The following is a 12500-nucleotide window of genomic DNA, read 5'->3' as shown; positions in this document are numbered from 1 at the left end:
AACTTATTTCGTACGGGCGTACCAGCCTGGCAACGCCCGATCTCGTCTGATCTCGGAAGCTAAGCAGGGTCGGGCCTGGTTAGTACTTGGATGGGAGACCGCCTGGGAATACCAGGTGCTGTATGCTCTTTTGCTCATTCACTTAGAAACTGAAATCTTGCAATATGCACAAGTAGTCCTTCATGAAAGGGGCTGGAAGCTGTTTTCATTTTGACACGAGAGAGAGAGAGAGAGAGAGAGACTACCTTGCATTGTCAATTGCTAAATCTGTATATGGATAAGTAGCCTATGGTTGTCAACCTATTTCGTACGGCCATACCAGCCTGGCAACGCCCGATCTCGTCTGATCTCGGAAGCTAAGCAGGGTCGGGCCTGGTTAGTACTTGGATGGGAGACCGCCTGGGTATACCAGGTGCTGTATGCTCTTTTGCTCATTCACTTAGAAACTGAAATCTTGCAATATGCACAAGTAGTCCTTCATGAAAGGGGCTGGAAGCTGTTTTCATTTTGACACGAGAGAGAGAGAGAGAGAGAGAGAGAGAGAGAGAGAGAGAGAGAGAGAGAGAGAGAGAGAGAGAGAGAGAGACCACCTTGCATTGTCAATTGCTAAATCTGTATATGGATAAGTAGCCTATGGTTGTCAACTTGTTTCGTACGGCCATACCAGCCTGGCAACGCCCGATCTCGTCTGATCTCGGAATCTAAGCAGGGTCGGGCCTGGTTAGTACTTGGATGGGAGACCGCCTGGGAATACCAGGTGCTGTATGCTCTTTTGCTCATTCACTTAGAAATTGACATCTTGCAATATGCACAAGTAGTCCTTCATGAAAGGGGCTGGAAGCTGTTTTCATTTTGACATGAGAGAGAGCGAGAGAGAGACTACCTTGCATTGTCAATTGCTAAATTTGTATATGGATAAGTAGCCTATGGTTGTCAACTTATTTCGTACGGCCATACCAGCCTGGCAACGCCCGATCTCGTCTGATCTCGGAAGCTAAGCAGGGTCGGGCCTGGTTAGTACTTGGATGGGAGACCGCCTGGGAATACCAGGTGCTGTATGCTCTTTTGCTCATTCACTTAGAAACTGAAATCTTGCAATATGCACAAGTAGTCCTTCATGAAAGGGGCTGGAAGCTGTTTTCATTTTGACACGAGAGAGAGAGAGAGAGAGAGAGAGAGACCACCTTGCATTGTCAATTGCTAAATCTGTATATGGATAAGTAGCCTATGGTTGTCAACTTATTTCGTACGGCCATACCAGCCTGGCAACGCCCGATCTCGTCTGATCTCGGAAGCTAAGCAGGGTCGGGCCTGGTTAGTACTTGGATGGGAGACCGCCTGGGTATACCAGGTGCTGTATGCTCTTTTGCTCATTCACTTAGAAACTGAAATCTTGCAATATGCACAAGTAGTCCTTCATGAAAGGGGCTGGAAGCTGTTTTCATTTTGACACGAGAGAGAGAGAGAGAGAGAGAGACTACCTTGCATTGTCAATTGCTAAATCTGTATATGGATAAGTAGCCTATGGTTGTCAACTTATTTTGTACGGCCATACCAGCCTGGCAACGCCCGATCTCGTCTGATCTCGGAAGCTAAGCAGGGTCGGGCCTGGTTAGTACTTGGATGGGAGACCGCCTGGGTATACCAGGTGCTGTATGCTCTTTTGCTCATTCACTTAGAAACTGAAATCTTGCAATATGCACAAGTAGTCCTTCATGAAAGGGGCTGGAAGCTGTTTTCATTTTGACACGAGAGAGAGAGAGAGAGAGAGAGACCACCTTGCATTGTCAATTGCTAAATCTGTATATGGATAAGTAGCCTATGGTTGTCAACTTATTTCGTACGGCCATACCAGCCTGGCAACGCCTGATCTCGGAAGCTAAGCAGGGTCGGGCCTGGTTAGTACTTGGATGGGAGACCGCCTGGGAATACCAGGTGCTGTATGCTCTTTTGCTCATTCACTTAGAAATTGACATCTTGCAATATGCACAAGTAGTCCTTCATGAAAGGGGCTGGAAGCTGTTTTCATTTTGACACGAGAGAGAGAGAGAGAGAGAGAGAGAGACTACCTTGCATTGTCAATTGCTAAATCTGTATATGGATAAGTAGCCTATGGTTGTCAACTTATTTCGTACGGCCATACCAGCCTGGCAACGCCCGATCTCGTCTGATCTCGGAAGCTAAGCAGGGTCGGGCCTGGTTAGTACTTGGATGGGAGACCGCCTGGGAATACCAGGTGCTGTATGCTCTTTTGCTCATTCACTTAGAAACTGAAATCTTGCAATATGCACAAGTAGTCATTCATGAAAGGGGCTGGAAGCTGTTTTCATTTTGACACGAGAGAGAGAGAGAGAGAGAGAGAGAGAGACCACCTTGCATTGTCAATTGCTAAATCTGTATATGGATAAGTAGCCTATGGTTGTCAACTTATTTCGTACGGCCATACCAGCCTGGCAACGCCCGATCTCGTCTGATCTCGGAAGCTAAGCAGGGTCGGGCCTGGTTAGTACTTGGATGGGAGACCGCCTGGGTATACCAGGTGCTGTATGCTCTTTTGCTCATTCACTTAGAAACTGAAATCTTGCAATATGCACAAGTAGTCCTTCATGAAAGGGGCTGGAAGCTGTTTTCATTTTGACACGAGAGAGAGAGAGAGAGAGAGAGACTACCTTGCATTGTCAATTGCTAAATCTGTATATGGATAAGTAGCCTATGGTTGTCAACTTATTTCGTACGGCCATACCAGCCTGGCAACGCCTGATCTCGGAAGCTAAGCAGGGTCGGGCCTGGTTAGTACTTGGATGGGAGACCGCCTGGGTATACCAGGTGCTGTATGCTCTTTTGCTCATTCACTTAGAAACTGAAATCTTGCAATATGCACAAGTAGTCCTTCATGAAAGGGGCTGGAAGCTGTTTTCATTTTGACACGAGAGAGAGAGAGAGAGAGAGAGACCACCTTGCATTGTCAATTGCTAAATCTGTATATGGATAAGTAGCCTATGGTTGTCAACTTATTTCGTACGGCCATACCAGCCTGGCAACGCCCGATCTCGTCTGATCTTGGAAGCTAAGCAGGGTCGGGCCTGGTTAGTACTTGGATGGGAGACCGCCTGGGAATACCAGGTGCTGTATGCTCTTTTGCTCATTCACTTAGAAATTGACATCTTGCAATATGCACAAGTAGTCCTTCATGAAAGGGGCTGGAAGCTGTTTTCATTTTGACACGAGAGAGAGAGAGAGAGAGAGAGAGAGACTACCTTGCATTGTCAATTGCTAAATCTGTATATGGATAAGTAGCCTATGGTTGTCAACCTATTTCGTACGGCCATACCAGCCTGGCAACGCCCGATCTCGTCTGATCTCGGAAGCTAAGCAGGGTCGGGCCTGGTTAGTACTTGGATGGGAGACCGCCTGGGTATACCAGGTGCTGTATGCTCTTTTGCTCATTCACTTAGAAACTGAAATCTTGCAATATGCACAAGTAGTCCTTCATGAAAGGGGCTGGAAGCTGTTTTCATTTTGACACGAGAGAGAGAGAGAGAGAGAGAGAGAGACCACCTTGCATTGTCAATTGCTAAATCTGTATATGGATAAGTAGCCTATGGTTGTCAACTTATTTCGTACGGCCATACCAGCCTGGCAACGCCCGATCTCGTCTGATCTCGGAAGCTAAGCAGGGTCGGGCCTGGTTAGTACTTGGATGGGAGACCGCCTGGGTATACCAGGTGCTGTATGCTCTTTTGCTCATTCACTTAGAAACTGAAATCTTGCAATATGCACAAGTAGTCCTTCATGAAAGGGGCTGGAAGCTGTTTTCATTTTGACACGAGAGAGAGAGAGAGAGAGAGAGACTACCTTGCATTGTCAATTGCTAAATCTGTATATGGATAAGTAGCCTATGGTTGTCAACTTATTTCGTACGGCCATACCAGCCTGGCAACACCCGATCTCGTCTGATCTCGGAAGCTAAGCAGGGTCGGGCCTGGTTAGTACTTGGATGGGAGACCGCCTGGGTATACCAGGTGCTGTATGCTCTTTTGCTCATTCACTTAGAAACTGAAATCTTGCAATATGCACAAGTAGTCCTTCATGAAAGGGGCTGGAAGCTGTTTTCATTTTGACACGAGAGAGAGAGAGAGAGAGAGAGACCACCTTGCATTGTCAATTGCTAAATCTGTATATGGATAAGTAGCCTATGGTTGTCAACTTATTTCGTACGGCCATACCAGCCTGGCAACGCCCGATCTCGTCTGATCTTGGAAGCTAAGCAGGGTCGGGCCTGGTTAGTACTTGGATGGGAGACCGCCTGGGAATACCAGGTGCTGTATGCTCTTTTGCTCATTCACTTAGAAATTGACATCTTGCAATATGCACAAGTAGTCCTTCATGAAAGGGGCTGGAAGCTGTTTTCATTTTGACACGAGAGAGAGAGAGAGAGAGAGAGACTACCTTGCATTGTCAATTGCTAAATCTGTATATGGATAAGTAGCCTATGGTTGTCAACCTATTTCGTACGGCCATACCAGCCTGGCAACGCCCGATCTCGTCTGATCTCGGAAGCTAAGCAGGGTCGGGCCTGGTTAGTACTTGGATGGGAGACCGCCTGGGTATACCAGGTGCTGTATGCTCTTTTGCTCATTCACTTAGAAACTGAAATCTTGCAATATGCACAAGTAGTCCTTCATGAAAGGGGCTGGAAGCTGTTTTCATTTTGACACGAGAGAGAGAGAGAGAGAGAGAGAGAGAGAGAGACCACCTTGCATTGTCAATTGCTAAATCTGTATATGGATAAGTAGCCTATGGTTGTCAACTTATTTCGTACGGCCATACCAGCCTGGCAACGCCCGATCTCGTCTGATCTCGGAAGCTAAGCAGGGTCGGGCCTGGTTAGTACTTGGATGGGAGACCGCCTGGGAATACCAGGTGCTGTATGCTCTTTTGCTCATTCACTTAGAAATTGACATCTTGCAATATGCACAAGTAGTCCTTCATGAAAGGGGCTGGAAGCTGTTTTCATTTTGACTTGTGAGAGAGAGAGAGAGAGACTACCTTGCATTGTCAATTGCTAAATCTGTATATGGATAAGTAGCCTATGGTTGTCAACTTATTTCGTACGGCCATACCAGCCTGGCAACGCCCGATCTCGTCTGATCTCGGAAGCTAAGCAGGGTCGGGCCTGGTTAGTACTTGGATGGGAGACCGCCTGGGAATACCAGGTGCTGTATGCTCTTTTGCTCATTCACTTAGAAATTGACATCTTGCAATATGCACAAGTAGTCCTTCATGAAAGGGGCTGGAAGCTGTTTTCATTTTGACATGAGAGAGAGCGAGAGAGAGACTACCTTGCATTGTCAATTGCTAAATTTGTATATGGATAAGTAGCCTATGGTTGTCAACTTATTTCGTACGGCCATACCAGCCTGGCAACGCCCGATCTCGTCTGATCTCGGAAGCTAAGCAGGGTCGGGCCTGGTTAGTACTTGGATGGGAGACCGCCTGGGAATACCAGGTGCTGTATGCTCTTTTGCTCATTCACTTAGAAACTGAAATCTTGCAATATGCACAAGTAGTCCTTCATGAAAGGGGCTGGAAGCTGTTTTCATTTTGACACGAGAGAGAGAGAGAGAGAGAGAGAGAGAGACCACCTTGCATTGTCAATTGCTAAATCTGTATATGGATAAGTAGCCTATGGTTGTCAACTTATTTCGTACGGCCATACCAGCCTGGCAACGCCCGATCTCGTCTGATCTCGGAAGCTAAGCTGGGTCGGGCCTGGTTAGTACTTGGATGGGAGACCGCCTGGGTATACCAGGTGCTGTATGCTCTTTTGCTCATTCACTTAGAAACTGAAATCTTGCAATATGCACAAGTAGTCCTTCATGAAAGGGGCTGGAAGCTGTTTTCATTTTGACACGAGAGAGAGAGAGAGAGAGAGAGACTACCTTGCATTGTCAATTGCTAAATCTGTATATGGATAAGTAGCCTATGGTTGTCAACTTATTTCGTACGGCCATACCAGCCTGGCAACGCCCGATTTCGTCTGATCTCGGAAGCTAAGCAGGGTCGGGCCTGGTTAGTACTTGGATGGGAGACCGCCTGGGAATACCAGGTGCTGTATGCTCTTTTGCTCATTCACTTAGAAACTGAAATCTTGCAATATGCACAAGTAGTCCTTCATGAAAGGGGCTGGAAGCTGTTTTCATTTTGACACGAGAGAGAGAGAGAGAGAGAGAGAGAGAGAGAGACCACCTTGCATTGTTAATTGCTAAATCTGTATATGGATAAGTAGCCTATGGTTGTCAACTTATTTCGTACGGCCATACCAGCCTGGCAACGCCCGATCTCGTCTGATCTCGGAAGCTAAGCAGGGTCGGGCCTGGTTAGTACTTGGATGGGAGACCGCCTGGGAATACCAGGTGCTGTATGCTCTTTTGCTCATTCACTTAGAAATTGACATCTTGCAATATGCACAAGTAGTCCTTCATGAAAGGGGCTGGAAGCTGTTTTCATTTTGACATGTGAGAGAGAGAGAGAGAGACTACCTTGCATTGTCAATTGCTAAATCTGTATATGGATAAGTAGCCTATGGTTGTCAACTTATTTCGTACGGCCATACCAGCCTGGCAACGCCCGATCTCGGAAGCTAAGCAGGGTCGGGCCTGGTTAGTACTTGGATGGGAGACCGCCTGGGTATACCAGGTGCTGTATGCTCTTTTGCTCATTCACTTAGAAACTGAAATCTTGCAATATGCACAAGTAGTCCTTCATGAAAGGGGCTGGAAGCTGTTTTCATTTTGACACGAGAGAGAGAGAGAGAGAGAGAGAGAGAGACTACCTTGCATTGTCAATTGCTAAATCTGTATATGGATAAGTAGCCTATGGTTGTCAACTTATTTCGTACGGCCATACCAGCCTGGCAACGCCCGATCTCGTCTGATCTCGGAAGCTAAGCAGGGTCGGGCCTGGTTAGTACTTGGATGGGAGACCGCCTGGGAATACCAGGTGCTGTATGCTCTTTTGCTCATTCACTTAGAAACTGAAATCTTGCAATTTGCACAAGTAGTCCTTCATGAAAGGGGCTGGAAGCTGTTTTCATTTTGACACGAGAGAGAGAGAGAGAGAGAGAGACCACCTTGCATTGTCAATTGCTAAATCTGTATATGGATAAGTAGCCTATGGTTGTCAACTTATTTCGTACGGCCATACCAGCCTGGCAACGCCCGATCTCGTCTGATCTTGGAAGCTAAGCAGGGTCGGGCCTGGTTAGTACTTGGATGGGAGACCGCCTGGGAATACCAGGTGCTGTATGCTCTTTTGCTCATTCACTTAGAAATTGACATCTTGCAATATGCACAAGTAGTCCTTCATGAAAGGGGCTGGAAGCTGTTTTCATTTTGACACGAGAGAGAGAGAGAGAGAGAGAGACTACCTTGCATTGTCAATTGCTAAATCTGTATATGGATAAGTAGCCTATGGTTGTCAACCTATTTCGTACGGCCATACCAGCCTGGCAACGCCCGATCTCGTCTGATCTCGGAAGCTAAGCAGGGTCGGGCCTGGTTAGTACTTGGATGGGAGACCGCCTGGGTATACCAGGTGCTGTATGCTCTTTTGCTCATTCACTTAGAAACTGAAATCTTGCAATATGCACAAGTAGTCCTTCATGAAAGGGGCTGGAAGCTGTTTTCATTTTGACACGAGAGAGAGAGAGAGAGAGAGAGAGAGAGAGAGAGAGAGACCACCTTGCATTGTCAATTGCTAAATCTGTATATGGATAAGTAGCCTATGGTTGTCAACTTATTTCGTACGGCCATACCAGCCTGGCAACGCCCAATCTCGTCTGATCTCGGAAGCTAAGCAGGGTCGGGCCTGGTTAGTACTTGGATGGGAGACCGCCTGGGTATACCAGGTGCTGTATGCTCTTTTGCTCATTCACTTAGAAACTGAAATCTTGCAATATGCACAAGTAGTCCTTCATGAAAGGGGCTGGAAGCTGTTTTCATTTTGACACGAGAGAGAGAGAGAGAGAGAGAGACTACCTTGCATTGTCAATTGCTAAATCTGTATATGGATAAGTAGCCTATGGTTGTCAACTTATTTCGTACGGCCATACCAGCCTGGCAACGCCCGATCTCGTCTGATCTCGGAAGCTAAGCAGGGTCGGGCCTGGTTAGTACTTGGATGGGAGACCGCCTGGGTATACCAGGTGCTGTATGCTCTTTTGCTCATTCACTTAGAAACTGAAATCTTGCAATATGCACAAGTAGTCCTTCATGAAAGGGGCTGGAAGCTGTTTTCATTTTGACACGAGAGAGAGAGAGAGAGAGAGAGACCACCTTGCATTGTCAATTGCTAAATCTGTATATGGATAAGTAGCCTATGGTTGTCAACTTATTTCGTACGGCCATACCAGCTTGGCAACGCCCGATCTCGTCTGATCTTGGAAGCTAAGCAGGGTCGGGCCTGGTTAGTACTTGGATGGGAGACCGCCTGGGAATACCAGGTGCTGTATGCTCTTTTGCTCATTCACTTAGAAATTGACATCTTGCAATATGCACAAGTAGTCCTTCATGAAAGGGGCTGGAAGCTGTTTTCATTTTGACACGAGAGAGAGAGAGAGAGAGAGACTACCTTGCATTGTCAATTGCTAAATCTGTATATGGATAAGTAGCCTATGGTTGTCAACCTATTTCGTACGGCCATACCAGCCTGGCAACGCCTGATCTCGTCTGATCTCGGAAGCTAAGCAGGGTCGGGCCTGGTTAGTACTTGGATGGGAGACCGCCTGGGTATACCAGGTGCTGTATGCTCTTTTGCTCATTCACTTAGAAACTGAAATCTTGCAATATGCACAAGTAGTCCTTCATGAAAGGGGCTGGAAGCTGTTTTCATTTTGACACGAGAGAGAGAGAGAGAGAGAGAGAGAGAGAGACCACCTTGCATTGTCAATTGCTAAATCTGTATATGGATAAGTAGCCTATGGTTGTCAACTTATTTCGTACGGCCATACCAGCCTGGCAACGCCCGATCTCGTCTGATCTCGGAAGCTAAGCAGGGTCGGGCCTGGTTAGTACTTGGATGGGAGACCGCCTGGGAATACCAGGTGCTGTATGCTCTTTTGCTCATTCACTTAGAAATTGACATCTTGCAATATGCACAAGTAGTCCTTCATGAAAGGGGCTGGAAGCTGTTTTCATTTTGACTTGTGAGAGAGAGAGAGAGAGACTACCTTGCATTGTCAATTGCTAAATCTGTATATGGATAAGTAGCCTATGGTTGTCAACTTATTTCGTACGGCCATACCAGCCTGGCAACGCCCGATCTCGTCTGATCTCGGAAGCTAAGCAGGGTCGGGCCTGGTTAGTACTTGGATGGGAGACCGCCTGGGAATACCAGGTGCTGTATGCTCTTTTGCTCATTCACTTAGAAATTGACATCTTGCAATATGCACAAGTAGTCCTTCATGAAAGGGGCTGGAAGCTGTTTTCATTTTGACATGAGAGAGAGCGAGAGAGAGACTACCTTGCATTGTCAATTGCTAAATTTGTATATGGATAAGTAGCCTATGGTTGTCAACTTATTTCGTACGGCCATACCAGCCTGGCAACGCCCGATCTCGTCTGATCTCGGAAGCTAAGCAGGGTCGGGCCTGGTTAGTACTTGGATGGGAGACCGCCTGGGAATACCAGGTGCTGTATGCTCTTTTGCTCATTCACTTAGAAACTGAAATCTTGCAATATGCACAAGTAGTCCTTCATGAAAGGGGCTGGAAGCTGTTTTCATTTTGACACGAGAGAGAGAGAGAGAGAGAGAGAGAGACCACCTTGCATTGTCAATTGCTAAATCTGTATATGGATAAGTAGCCTATGGTTGTCAACTTATTTCGTACGGCCATACCAGCCTGGCAACGCCTGATCTCGGAAGCTAAGCTGGGTCGGGCCTGGTTAGTACTTGGATGGGAGACCGCCTGGGTATACCAGGTGCTGTATGCTCTTTTGCTCATTCACTTAGAAACTGAAATCTTGCAATATGCACAAGTAGTCCTTCATGAAAGGGGCTGGAAGCTGTTTTCATTTTGACACGAGAGAGAGAGAGAGAGAGAGAGACTACCTTGCATTGTCAATTGCTAAATCTGTATATGGATAAGTAGCCTATGGTTGTCAACTTATTTCGTACGGCCATACCAGCCTGGCAACGCCCGATCTCGTCTGATCTCGGAAGCTAAGCAGGGTCGGGCCTGGTTAGTACTTGGATGGGAGACCGCCTGGGAATACCAGGTGCTGTATGCTCTTTTGCTCATTCACTTAGAAACTGAAATCTTGCAATATGCACAAGTAGTCCTTCATGAAAGGGGCTGGAAGCTGTTTTCATTTTGACACGAGAGAGAGAGAGAGAGAGAGAGAGAGAGACCACCTTGCATTGTCAATTGCTAAATCTGTATATGGATAAGTAGCCTATGGTTGTCAACTTATTTCGTACGGCCATACCAGCCTGGCAACGCCCGATCTCGTCTGATCTCGGAAGCTAAGCAGGGTCGGGCCTGGTTAGTACTTGGATGGGAGACCGCCTGGGAATACCAGGTGCTGTATGCTCTTTTGCTCATTCACTTAGAAATTGACATCTTGCAATATGCACAAGTAGTCCTTCATGAAAGGGGCTGGAAGCTGTTTTCATTTTGACATGTGAGAGAGAGAGAGAGAGACTACCTTGCATTGTCAATTGCTAAATCTGTATATGGATAAGTAGCCTATGGTTGTCAACTTATTTCGTACGGCCATACCAGCCTGGCAACGCCTGATCTCGGAAGCTAAGCAGGGTCGGGCCTGGTTAGTACTTGGATGGGAGACCGCCTGGGTATACCAGGTGCTGTATGCTCTTTTACTCATTCACTTAGAAACTGAAATCTTGCAATATGCACAAGTAGTCCTTCATGAAAGGGGCTGGAAGCTGTTTTCATTTTGACACGAGAGAGAGAGAGAGAGAGAGAGACCACCTTGCATTGTCAATTGCTAAATCTGTATATGGATAAGTAGCCTATGGTTGTCAACTTATTTCGTACGGCCATACCAGCTTGGCAACGCCCGATCTCGTCTGATCTTGGAAGCTAAGCAGGGTCGGGCCTGGTTAGTACTTGGATGGGAGACCGCCTGGGAATACCAGGTGCTGTATGCTCTTTTGCTCATTCACTTAGAAATTGACATCTTGCAATATGCACAAGTAGTCCTTCATGAAAGGGGCTGGAAGCTGTTTTCATTTTGACACGAGAGAGAGAGACCACCTTGCATTGTCAATTGCTAAATCTGTATATGGATAAGTAGCCTATGGTTGTCAACTTATTTCGTACGGCCATACCAGCCTGGCAACGCCCGATCTCGTCTGATCTCGGAAGCTAAGCAGGGTCGGGCCTGGTTAGTACTTGGATGGGAGACCGCCTGGGAATACCAGGTGCTGTATGCTCTTTTGCTCATTCACTTAGAAACTGAAATCTTGCAATATGCACAAGTAGTCCTTCATGAAAGGGGCTGGAAGCTGTTTTCATTTTGACACGAGAGAGAGAGAGAGAGAGAGAGAGAGAGAGAGAGAGAGAGACCACCTTGCATTGTCAATTGCTAAATCTGTATATGGATAAGTAGCCTATGGTTGTCAACTTATTTCGTACGGCCATACCAGCCTGGCAACGCCCGATCTCGTCTGATCTCGGAAGCTAAGCAGGGTCGGGCCTGGTTAGTACTTGGATGGGAGACCGCCTGGGAATACCAGGTGCTGTATGCTCTTTTGCTCATTCACTTAGAAATTGACATCTTGCAATATGCACAAGTAGTCCTTCATGAAAGGGGCTGGAAGCTGTTTTCATTTTGACATGTGAGAGAGAGAGAGAGAGACTACCTTGCATTGTCAATTGCTAAATCTGTATATGGATAAGTAGCCTATGGTTGTCAACTTATTTCGTACGGCCATACCAGCCTGGCAACGCCTGATCTCGGAAGCTAAGCAGGGTCGGGCCTGGTTAGTACTTGGATGGGAGACCGCCTGGGAATACCAGGTGCTGTATGCTCTTTTGCTCATTCACTTAGAAACTGAAATCTTGCAATATGCACAAGTAGTCCTTCATGAAAGGGGCTGGAAGCTGTTTTCATTTTGACACGAGAGAGAGAGAGAGAGAGAGACCACCTTGCATTGTCAATTGCTAAATCTGTATATGGATAAGTAGCCTATGGTTGTCAACTTATTTCGTACGGCCACACCAGCCTGGCAACGCCCGATCTCGTCTGATCTCGGAAGCTAAGCAGGGTCGGGCCTGGTTAGTACTTGGATGGGAGACCGCCTGGGAATACCAGGTGCTGTATGCTCTTTTGCTCATTCACTTAGAAATTGACATCTTGCAATATGCACAAGTAGTCCTTCATGAAAGGGGCTGGAAGCTGTTTTCATTTTGACATGAGCGAGAGAGAGACTACCTTGCATTGTCAATTGCTAAATTTGTATATGGATAAGTAGCC

At 46.8% G+C, this 12500-nt stretch overlaps 31 non-coding genes and 11 pseudogenes across 31 annotated transcripts; all 42 read left to right on the top strand.

Moving 5' to 3' along the window:
• The first annotated feature begins 8 nt into the window (after nucleotides 1-8).
• On the top strand, nucleotides 9-127 carry LOC146278471 (5S ribosomal RNA; annotated as a pseudogene).
• Nucleotides 128-305: 178 nt separating this feature from the next.
• On the top strand, nucleotides 306-424 carry LOC146278470 (5S ribosomal RNA). Its single transcript, XR_014765574.1, has one exon. It is a non-coding gene; the product is annotated as a 5S ribosomal RNA (ribosomal RNA).
• Nucleotides 425-650: 226 nt separating this feature from the next.
• On the top strand, nucleotides 651-769 carry LOC146278469 (5S ribosomal RNA). Its single transcript, XR_014766019.1, has one exon. It is a non-coding gene; the product is annotated as a 5S ribosomal RNA (ribosomal RNA).
• A 174-nt stretch (nucleotides 770-943) lies between these two features.
• On the top strand, nucleotides 944-1062 carry LOC146278468 (5S ribosomal RNA). The gene has a single exon (XR_014762778.1). It is a non-coding gene; the product is annotated as a 5S ribosomal RNA (ribosomal RNA).
• Nucleotides 1063-1244: 182 nt separating this feature from the next.
• On the top strand, nucleotides 1245-1363 carry LOC146278467 (5S ribosomal RNA). The gene has a single exon (XR_014765573.1). It is a non-coding gene; the product is annotated as a 5S ribosomal RNA (ribosomal RNA).
• Nucleotides 1364-1541: 178 nt separating this feature from the next.
• LOC146278466 (5S ribosomal RNA) lies at nucleotides 1542-1660 on the top strand (annotated as a pseudogene).
• Nucleotides 1661-1838: 178 nt separating this feature from the next.
• Nucleotides 1839-1947, top strand: LOC146278465 (5S ribosomal RNA; annotated as a pseudogene).
• A 182-nt stretch (nucleotides 1948-2129) lies between these two features.
• Nucleotides 2130-2248, top strand: LOC146278464 (5S ribosomal RNA). The gene has a single exon (XR_014762777.1). It is a non-coding gene; the product is annotated as a 5S ribosomal RNA (ribosomal RNA).
• Nucleotides 2249-2432: 184 nt separating this feature from the next.
• On the top strand, nucleotides 2433-2551 carry LOC146278463 (5S ribosomal RNA). Its single transcript, XR_014765572.1, has one exon. It is a non-coding gene; the product is annotated as a 5S ribosomal RNA (ribosomal RNA).
• Nucleotides 2552-2729: 178 nt separating this feature from the next.
• Nucleotides 2730-2838, top strand: LOC146278462 (5S ribosomal RNA; annotated as a pseudogene).
• Nucleotides 2839-3016: 178 nt separating this feature from the next.
• Nucleotides 3017-3135, top strand: LOC146278461 (5S ribosomal RNA). The gene has a single exon (XR_014765323.1). It is a non-coding gene; the product is annotated as a 5S ribosomal RNA (ribosomal RNA).
• A 182-nt stretch (nucleotides 3136-3317) lies between these two features.
• Nucleotides 3318-3436, top strand: LOC146278460 (5S ribosomal RNA). The gene has a single exon (XR_014765571.1). It is a non-coding gene; the product is annotated as a 5S ribosomal RNA (ribosomal RNA).
• A 182-nt stretch (nucleotides 3437-3618) lies between these two features.
• On the top strand, nucleotides 3619-3737 carry LOC146278459 (5S ribosomal RNA). The gene has a single exon (XR_014765570.1). It is a non-coding gene; the product is annotated as a 5S ribosomal RNA (ribosomal RNA).
• A 178-nt stretch (nucleotides 3738-3915) lies between these two features.
• On the top strand, nucleotides 3916-4034 carry LOC146278458 (5S ribosomal RNA). Its single transcript, XR_014764755.1, has one exon. It is a non-coding gene; the product is annotated as a 5S ribosomal RNA (ribosomal RNA).
• Nucleotides 4035-4212: 178 nt separating this feature from the next.
• On the top strand, nucleotides 4213-4331 carry LOC146278457 (5S ribosomal RNA). The gene has a single exon (XR_014765322.1). It is a non-coding gene; the product is annotated as a 5S ribosomal RNA (ribosomal RNA).
• Nucleotides 4332-4509: 178 nt separating this feature from the next.
• Nucleotides 4510-4628, top strand: LOC146278456 (5S ribosomal RNA). The gene has a single exon (XR_014765569.1). It is a non-coding gene; the product is annotated as a 5S ribosomal RNA (ribosomal RNA).
• A 188-nt stretch (nucleotides 4629-4816) lies between these two features.
• LOC146278455 (5S ribosomal RNA) lies at nucleotides 4817-4935 on the top strand. The gene has a single exon (XR_014762776.1). It is a non-coding gene; the product is annotated as a 5S ribosomal RNA (ribosomal RNA).
• Nucleotides 4936-5109: 174 nt separating this feature from the next.
• LOC146278454 (5S ribosomal RNA) lies at nucleotides 5110-5228 on the top strand. The gene has a single exon (XR_014762775.1). It is a non-coding gene; the product is annotated as a 5S ribosomal RNA (ribosomal RNA).
• Nucleotides 5229-5402: 174 nt separating this feature from the next.
• On the top strand, nucleotides 5403-5521 carry LOC146278453 (5S ribosomal RNA). The gene has a single exon (XR_014762774.1). It is a non-coding gene; the product is annotated as a 5S ribosomal RNA (ribosomal RNA).
• A 184-nt stretch (nucleotides 5522-5705) lies between these two features.
• On the top strand, nucleotides 5706-5824 carry LOC146278452 (5S ribosomal RNA; annotated as a pseudogene).
• Nucleotides 5825-6002: 178 nt separating this feature from the next.
• LOC146278451 (5S ribosomal RNA) lies at nucleotides 6003-6121 on the top strand. The gene has a single exon (XR_014765244.1). It is a non-coding gene; the product is annotated as a 5S ribosomal RNA (ribosomal RNA).
• Nucleotides 6122-6309: 188 nt separating this feature from the next.
• LOC146278450 (5S ribosomal RNA) lies at nucleotides 6310-6428 on the top strand. Its single transcript, XR_014762773.1, has one exon. It is a non-coding gene; the product is annotated as a 5S ribosomal RNA (ribosomal RNA).
• A 174-nt stretch (nucleotides 6429-6602) lies between these two features.
• LOC146278449 (5S ribosomal RNA) lies at nucleotides 6603-6711 on the top strand (annotated as a pseudogene).
• A 184-nt stretch (nucleotides 6712-6895) lies between these two features.
• Nucleotides 6896-7014, top strand: LOC146278448 (5S ribosomal RNA). Its single transcript, XR_014762772.1, has one exon. It is a non-coding gene; the product is annotated as a 5S ribosomal RNA (ribosomal RNA).
• A 178-nt stretch (nucleotides 7015-7192) lies between these two features.
• Nucleotides 7193-7311, top strand: LOC146278447 (5S ribosomal RNA). Its single transcript, XR_014765320.1, has one exon. It is a non-coding gene; the product is annotated as a 5S ribosomal RNA (ribosomal RNA).
• A 178-nt stretch (nucleotides 7312-7489) lies between these two features.
• LOC146278446 (5S ribosomal RNA) lies at nucleotides 7490-7608 on the top strand. Its single transcript, XR_014765568.1, has one exon. It is a non-coding gene; the product is annotated as a 5S ribosomal RNA (ribosomal RNA).
• A 194-nt stretch (nucleotides 7609-7802) lies between these two features.
• LOC146278445 (5S ribosomal RNA) lies at nucleotides 7803-7921 on the top strand (annotated as a pseudogene).
• Nucleotides 7922-8099: 178 nt separating this feature from the next.
• LOC146278444 (5S ribosomal RNA) lies at nucleotides 8100-8218 on the top strand. Its single transcript, XR_014765567.1, has one exon. It is a non-coding gene; the product is annotated as a 5S ribosomal RNA (ribosomal RNA).
• A 178-nt stretch (nucleotides 8219-8396) lies between these two features.
• LOC146278443 (5S ribosomal RNA) lies at nucleotides 8397-8515 on the top strand. Its single transcript, XR_014766044.1, has one exon. It is a non-coding gene; the product is annotated as a 5S ribosomal RNA (ribosomal RNA).
• Nucleotides 8516-8691: 176 nt separating this feature from the next.
• LOC146278442 (5S ribosomal RNA) lies at nucleotides 8692-8810 on the top strand (annotated as a pseudogene).
• Nucleotides 8811-8996: 186 nt separating this feature from the next.
• LOC146278441 (5S ribosomal RNA) lies at nucleotides 8997-9115 on the top strand. The gene has a single exon (XR_014762771.1). It is a non-coding gene; the product is annotated as a 5S ribosomal RNA (ribosomal RNA).
• Nucleotides 9116-9289: 174 nt separating this feature from the next.
• Nucleotides 9290-9408, top strand: LOC146278440 (5S ribosomal RNA). Its single transcript, XR_014762770.1, has one exon. It is a non-coding gene; the product is annotated as a 5S ribosomal RNA (ribosomal RNA).
• Nucleotides 9409-9582: 174 nt separating this feature from the next.
• Nucleotides 9583-9701, top strand: LOC146278439 (5S ribosomal RNA). Its single transcript, XR_014762768.1, has one exon. It is a non-coding gene; the product is annotated as a 5S ribosomal RNA (ribosomal RNA).
• A 182-nt stretch (nucleotides 9702-9883) lies between these two features.
• Nucleotides 9884-9992, top strand: LOC146278438 (5S ribosomal RNA; annotated as a pseudogene).
• Nucleotides 9993-10170: 178 nt separating this feature from the next.
• On the top strand, nucleotides 10171-10289 carry LOC146278437 (5S ribosomal RNA). The gene has a single exon (XR_014762767.1). It is a non-coding gene; the product is annotated as a 5S ribosomal RNA (ribosomal RNA).
• A 184-nt stretch (nucleotides 10290-10473) lies between these two features.
• On the top strand, nucleotides 10474-10592 carry LOC146278436 (5S ribosomal RNA). Its single transcript, XR_014762766.1, has one exon. It is a non-coding gene; the product is annotated as a 5S ribosomal RNA (ribosomal RNA).
• A 174-nt stretch (nucleotides 10593-10766) lies between these two features.
• LOC146278435 (5S ribosomal RNA) lies at nucleotides 10767-10875 on the top strand (annotated as a pseudogene).
• Nucleotides 10876-11053: 178 nt separating this feature from the next.
• Nucleotides 11054-11172, top strand: LOC146278434 (5S ribosomal RNA). The gene has a single exon (XR_014766043.1). It is a non-coding gene; the product is annotated as a 5S ribosomal RNA (ribosomal RNA).
• Nucleotides 11173-11338: 166 nt separating this feature from the next.
• LOC146278433 (5S ribosomal RNA) lies at nucleotides 11339-11457 on the top strand. The gene has a single exon (XR_014762765.1). It is a non-coding gene; the product is annotated as a 5S ribosomal RNA (ribosomal RNA).
• A 196-nt stretch (nucleotides 11458-11653) lies between these two features.
• Nucleotides 11654-11772, top strand: LOC146278432 (5S ribosomal RNA). The gene has a single exon (XR_014762764.1). It is a non-coding gene; the product is annotated as a 5S ribosomal RNA (ribosomal RNA).
• Nucleotides 11773-11946: 174 nt separating this feature from the next.
• Nucleotides 11947-12055, top strand: LOC146278431 (5S ribosomal RNA; annotated as a pseudogene).
• Nucleotides 12056-12231: 176 nt separating this feature from the next.
• LOC146278430 (5S ribosomal RNA) lies at nucleotides 12232-12350 on the top strand. The gene has a single exon (XR_014765224.1). It is a non-coding gene; the product is annotated as a 5S ribosomal RNA (ribosomal RNA).
• The last annotated feature ends 150 nt before the right edge of the window (nucleotides 12351-12500 follow it).

This window comes from Hypomesus nipponensis, chromosome 7, assembly GCF_054491055.1.
Source record: "Hypomesus nipponensis isolate SF chromosome 7, ASM5449105v1, whole genome shotgun sequence".
Lineage (NCBI taxonomy): Eukaryota > Metazoa > Chordata > Actinopteri > Osmeriformes > Osmeridae > Hypomesus > Hypomesus nipponensis.
The sequence above is the reverse complement of the archived record's forward strand: the minus strand, read 5'-3'. Positions and strand labels throughout refer to the sequence as shown.